This window comes from Lagenorhynchus albirostris, chromosome 10, assembly GCF_949774975.1.
Source record: "Lagenorhynchus albirostris chromosome 10, mLagAlb1.1, whole genome shotgun sequence".
NCBI classification, from domain to species: domain Eukaryota; kingdom Metazoa; phylum Chordata; class Mammalia; order Artiodactyla; family Delphinidae; genus Lagenorhynchus; species Lagenorhynchus albirostris.
The window spans coordinates 5186933-5192932 of record NC_083104.1 but is presented as its reverse complement, the minus strand read 5'-3'; the positions used below and the strand labels follow the sequence as shown (position 1 = coordinate 5192932).

Below are 6000 nucleotides of genomic sequence, written 5' to 3'. Positions count from 1 at the left end.
TGAGGGGAGCCCCTAACTCAGCCTGGGGGTGGGAGAGGCATCCAGTAAGCTGGGTCTTAAAAGTCCCGCGGGAGGAAGCGTGCAAGGGTGTTGCGGGTCAGGAAAGGGATGCGTGAAGGCCGAGTCCAGCGTGGCCTGGCTCTGGGGACACTAAGTAGTCCACTGGGGGTGGGACACGGCCCATAAGAAAGAGCACCGGGAAATGAAGCCGAATCCAGATCCTAAAAGGACTCTTATTTTTCCGTTTGCGTTGTTCAAAGAGAATCTGAAGAGGGCAACGTTTAAGCCGAGGAAATGAAGCTGTAATGGTGTATTTCAGGCACCAGAGGAGCCGTTATTCAAAGCAAGGTCCTTCACTGCTTCTTGTCCTGCTGGCCTGGCTGTGACCAGATGGCCGTCTGCAGGGGGACTCAAGGCTTTGGAGGACAGAGTAGAGCAGAAGGCAACAAGCAGGGCGGCGCCGGGCTCCCCTCTCTGGCCAGCGCAAGCTAGCCCTGAAAGCCCCCCCTCTCAGGCCTGGCTCCCACTCTTCCCAGAGATCCCTGTCTGTTGGAAATATGGGAAAATCCGATTTTGATGCTAATTTATGTGGGTATGGAGGAGAGGTGATTCAGACATTCCTGGGCCCGTCAGGTGAGCCGGTGGAGTGGAGCCACAGAAAGTCAGTTCCGTGAGCAACAGAGAAGCCTGTGAATTGGGTTCAGGAGGCTGACTGGGTAACAGAGTCTTCAGTGCGGGGAGGTGCATTTCTGAGCCCAGCGGGGGACGGTCACTGAAATCTCTCCCTGGCCCAGCTCCACGGACTTATATCTGGGTCCTAGGAAAGAAGAGACCTCTGGGTTAAGCCTAAAAGAGCTTCTTTAATAAATCTCTGTTCCCAGTTCTTTTCCTGGGTTCTCTGCCTGAGTCTTACAAGAATCCAACGGGGCTCTTGTAAAATTCCTATGCACCTTTTTAAGAAGAGGTAAGAGAAGCTCAGAATTGCTGAGTAATTTGCACGTTTTTAAGTTGACAGAGAAACGGGTGAGCCAATTTCCCACACTGCACCTCAGCCCCAGATGAAGCTCTGACACTCCCAAGAAGTCCAGTGAAGTCAGGCAGCCCCCAGACCAGGAACAGCCAGTCTTTTCAGGGAGCACCTGCCAACCTCTAGAACCTCAACCTGCTTGGCCCACCAAAGTCGCATGACACACCACCTACCCAATCCCTGCATCCAGGAGGACGCTAAAAGCCAATGGGCTTATCCCTGTGTCTCATGCCCACCCCTGAAGCAGGGGATGGAGCCCCGCCCCCTCCAGCACTTTGGGAAGGTGAGGACATCTCTAAACAAAAACCAGGAGCTGTTGCTAAAGGAAAAGGAAGTGAATTCTGGAGGAGCAAATAGCTGGCGACGGCTTCAGTCGTGTGAGGGAAACGTGATATATTCCATCCACAACAGACGTGGAGCACATACAGAATTGTGTCAGGGCCCCACCAGAAAATAGCAGGCACGCTCAGGCTGAGCAGTTTGAAGAGGACTGAATAAAGGGGTCTATTTCTAAAGGGGCGGGCAGAGTGTAGAGAGACCACAAGGGGCAGTGCAGACCCAGGGCAAGGCTTAGTGACAGAGAGACAACAGTCACCAGAACCTGGAGGGAGAGTAAGCTGTGGGGAGGACAGCTGGCAAGAGAGTGACTTTGGTCCAGGGAGGTGGCCAGCTCATGGGGCCCCGACAGGGCAGGAACCAGGGGAATAAGCCCCCATCCGGCTCTCTTTCTCTCTCTGTCTCAGGTGTGCGTCCTGTTGACTACAGCTGGCCAGAAACCACAGGGCAAGGATGTCGATTCATGCAAACTGCGCAGGTCAGCCTCCAGCCTGGAGAAAGGTAGGATGTGGATCTAGGGAAGCAGATAGAAGGTGCCCAGCACATTGATGGCTCAGCAACTCTTGAAAGCAGTGCCCTTGGTCCTCATGCTGGAACTCCACTGCAAGCAGCGTTGTCACTGTTAAGGGTGCTTGAAAACGTGTCCCAGGACATGTCCAGACTCTGATTCGGTATGTCTTAGAATGGGGTCACCTGGGCCTTGGGTGCAGGTGATATCGGGGGGAGGTGATTACAGGAAGCAGCAGTGAGGGCGTGAGGAGAACCAGACAGGCAAGGAGAAAAAGTCAGTGTGAGTGTGTGGTGGCAACGTTGCTAGCCTCTCAGTGGATAAATACTCCCAAGATTGTTCGCCGGAAGCGCAGTCCCCGTCCCCCACTGCTTGAGGACTGACCCTGGGGGTGTGCTGACCATGTCTGCATGTGGGTCTCAAAGGCTCCCACAACCTGGGAGAAAATCCTGGGGCAGAATGTGGAAAGATGTGCTGCACGTACCAGACACGGGCCTCTGACAGCTCGAGGTGAGTCTGAGCCTGCACAGAAGCATCCCCACAGCTGTGGCTGATTAGAAGCGGGCCTGGGATGTGGCGTGGGCACCAGGTGCATGTGCATCTGCCAGAGGGGTCTTGTGTGCAGCCCCGAACCTGCACCGTAGGTGCACATCCCAGGTGCTCCTGACAGAGACGGTCAGTAATCCACAACTGGGCAAACTTCCAAGCAGGATAAAACACTATATTTTAGGTACAGGGGGCTGTGAGTGAGTCAGAGTCCCTCAGAAGAGGGAATGAGTGGTTGGTTGCGCTGATATATAATCTTGTGCCTTGAGTGTGTCAGTTATCTACTGCTGAGTAACAAATTACCCCCAAATCTGGTGGCCTAAAACAATGATGATCATTTGTTGTCTCACACAGTATCTCTGGGTCAGATTTCGAGGCAGCTTAGCTGGGAGGTTTTGACTTGGATTGTCTCAAAGGTTGCATCCAGGTGTCAGCTGGGTTGCATCCTCGGAAGGCTTGGCTGTGGCTGTGGGATCTGCTTCCGAGATGGTGCACTCGCATGGCTATTGGCAGGAGGCCTCAGCTCCTCACCATGTGGACCTCCCTGCTTGAGTGTCCTCACAACGTGGCAGCTGGCTTCCCCCAGGGTGGGGGATCCCAAAGAGCAAGGCAGCATCCGCAAGGCCTTTCATCACCCAGGCTTGGAAGTCACATTCTGTCATTTCCACGAGGTCCTATTGGTCACACAGGCCAGCCCTATACACCGTGGGAGAGGACTACCCGGGGCATGGATACCGGGAGGCTCGGATCACTGGGGGTCACCCTGGAGGCTGGCTACCGCCCCAGTGTTTGCCCAGAGCCTGGCATGTACAGCCACCCAATTAGTGTTTGGTGAGCGTTGACTCTGTCCCAGCATCGTGCAAGGCTTGACGCAGCCCCTACCCCTGAGGACTTGTATTATTCTTGGAATTTTAAGATAGAGATTTAATAAGGAGAGGTCAGTACAAGCTAGTGGTCAAGAGAACCATAAACGAATAGGCTCAAGGAGCTCAACACGGCCCAGGAGGTAGTCCAGACGCCTTGGTGGCAGGCGGAGAACCAGCTGAGCCCCTGTGCTGACCTCAAGGGGAAGTTCCTTACTGCTTGCGAGTGGGGCGCAGGAGGTCCTGGGCCTCTGAGCCGAGTGGCCGGGTGACATTGAGCCGCTTCTGCCCTCTGTTTCCTGCCCGATGACTGACAGCACCCAAGATGGTTGCTCCAGTTTGGGACAAGCCTGGAGGCTGAGAGCTGGACAGGCCCCGAGAGGCCGTCTAGTCTCACATCCAATGTGAAGAAAGTGAGTCCAGAGAGAAAAGGGGGTTATCTAAGGTCCCTGGGGAACTGACCCAAACTCGGCACCCACTTTGAGCCAGGCCTCGTCCTGGAACCTTCACCCCCATCGTGCCATTTAGTCTTTACAGCAACCCTGAACTGTAGGAATGATAAACCATGTTTTACAGAAGAGAACTGAGCTGTCCAGGGTCAGAACTAAGAAGTGGTGGGGCCTAGATTTGAACCCTGGTCTCTCTGACCCTGAAGGCCATGCAGGGTAGAAGGTGGACAAATGGAAGACGGTAGAGTCGAACGTCTGTGCCCCTACCAACGGTGGGCTCTGGGGACCGTGTTTATCTCCAGCCCCCTCCAGCCCTGGCTGAGCTCCCTGGATGGTGCCAGGGACACGGGGCGTGTTTAGCAATCCCCGGGTAGAGCCGGCCGCTCTGGGACGGAGCACGCGGTGGTGACACCATGGAGCTCTTGGCTGTCTCCACCGTCCCCGTTGCAAGAAGGGCAGCCACCACGTGAGACAGTTATTGCCACACACGTGGGGCTCAGCATCTTAGGATAAGGCCACGGGAACTCAGGGGACCTGAGCTCTGGTGCAAAGGCTCATATGATCAGGACCGATGTTGTGTAATGGTTTGGGTCAAGGGTTTGCTAGTCAGAGGCCCCGATAAACAGTGCTGGGCTCCTTAGATACAAACACAACAAGCGTTCATTGGGTATCCGCTGAGTGGCAGCCACAGGCCAGGGCGCCGAATATACATTATTTCATATTTTCACAGCATTCCTGGGACGGGGGCGGTATCGTCATCTCTCTTGTAGGTGAGGAAACTGAGGCTGAGGGGGGCGATGACATCCACAGTCACAGTTATTTAGGGCCTGAGTCAGCATTGGAACTCGGGGCTCCGGGACCCTCAGACCCCCTCGGCAGGCTGCGCCTCTGTTCTAAGGACGGGGATCTCTGCCCCAAGGGTGCGTGGTCAGAGGGGAGGCCCTTTCTTTGCATTGACCACAGGGTGCTTCCTGCAGCAGCCGTCCAGGTTTGCAGTGTCACCCAGGGGTTAAACATGGGCCATTAGGTGTCTGAGAGAGTGTCCTTCAAGCGCTGCCACTTGCAAGCTTTGTGGCTTCGGGCAAAGCCTGTCAGCCTGGGTGAGTCTCAGTTTCCTCCCACCTAGAGCAGCCTAAGAATCTGTGCTGCGGGCTGCCCGTAAAGGGGGATGTGGCTCAGGTACTCTGTAGCCGGGATCTTGACTTCCACGAGAGCCTGGGCACCCCTTAGCGGGACAGTCACCATCTTATTCACCTTCGCATCTGCTGAACACGGAGCCTGGTGCACTCCAACCGACGGCTCAAGGCCCCGCGTAAATGTCGTCACCTCTGAGAAGCCGCCCTCGATGCCACCGGCCCCCTTCACCATGTTCTCAGTCCTGTGTTCCTTTAACGCCCTGGACAGACCTCTGTGTTGGCATTGATCGGCTTGGAGAAGAATAGAGGTTCATGGCAAAGAGCAAGGCGGATCTGGAGTCCAGTCCACCCCTGCCTTTCTAGCGGCCCTGGACAGGTGACTCCACCTCTTTGAGCATCAGCATCATTTCCTGAAGATAGGAATGGTTACCCTGTCCTCTCAGGGTAATCTGTTCATACTCCTAGCACAGGAATTGACACAAACTAAATGGGTAATAAATGGTATCATCGTTGTCATGGTTGCCGGCATTGTTACTGTTGCTATGCAAATATTCTTTTGTCTGTCCGTCTCTTCCCCTGGGCTCTGAAGTTGCAGGAAACCCAGGAGGACAGGGGAGCCTGACCTCTGCTGACCAGTCTGTTCTGTGCCAATATCTACGCTGGGGGCTTCGCATATGCTGTGATCCTGTTTGACTCTGCTGGCCGGTGGCACTGTCCTCATTCTTACAGAGAAATGCCCTGAAGCCCAGAGAGGTGAAGTAACGTGTGGAAGGCTGCACACCATGGAGAGGTGGAGTGGGTCTTCTAAGCCCAGCTCCTTCCACCAAACCTATCTCGTTCATCTCTGCATCCCAGGGCCCAGCACGACAGGGACCCGAGAAATGCCTGTTGACGAACGATCAGCGTCCCAGCTCAGGCCGTGACACATGACGTTTAGGAGGGGGTCTGCTTAGGCCTCGGGGTGTGTACTTTGCAGGGGCAGAGAAGGGCACTTTCTCCCAGGTCTGATGCAAACACTCATGCCGGGATGGATGAGGGTTGCTGGACACACAGCCACTGGAATCCGGTCCCTCCCTGGCCGGCCCAATGTCATTGCTCCACACTGGCTCCCGTGGGGACCGTCCACCTCAGCCCT

General features: G+C 55.2%; 1 protein-coding gene across 1 annotated transcript in view; it reads left to right on the top strand.

The window, feature by feature from the left end:
• The first annotated feature begins 1774 nt into the window (after window positions 1-1774).
• TSEN2 (tRNA splicing endonuclease subunit 2) overlaps window positions 1775-6000 on the top strand; it is a 66360-nt gene continuing 62134 nt past the window's right edge. The window contains exon 1 of the mRNA XM_060161131.1: window positions 1775-1864. The gene's annotated coding sequence lies outside the window, so the exon portion shown is untranslated. The remainder of the gene's footprint in view (window positions 1865-6000) is intronic.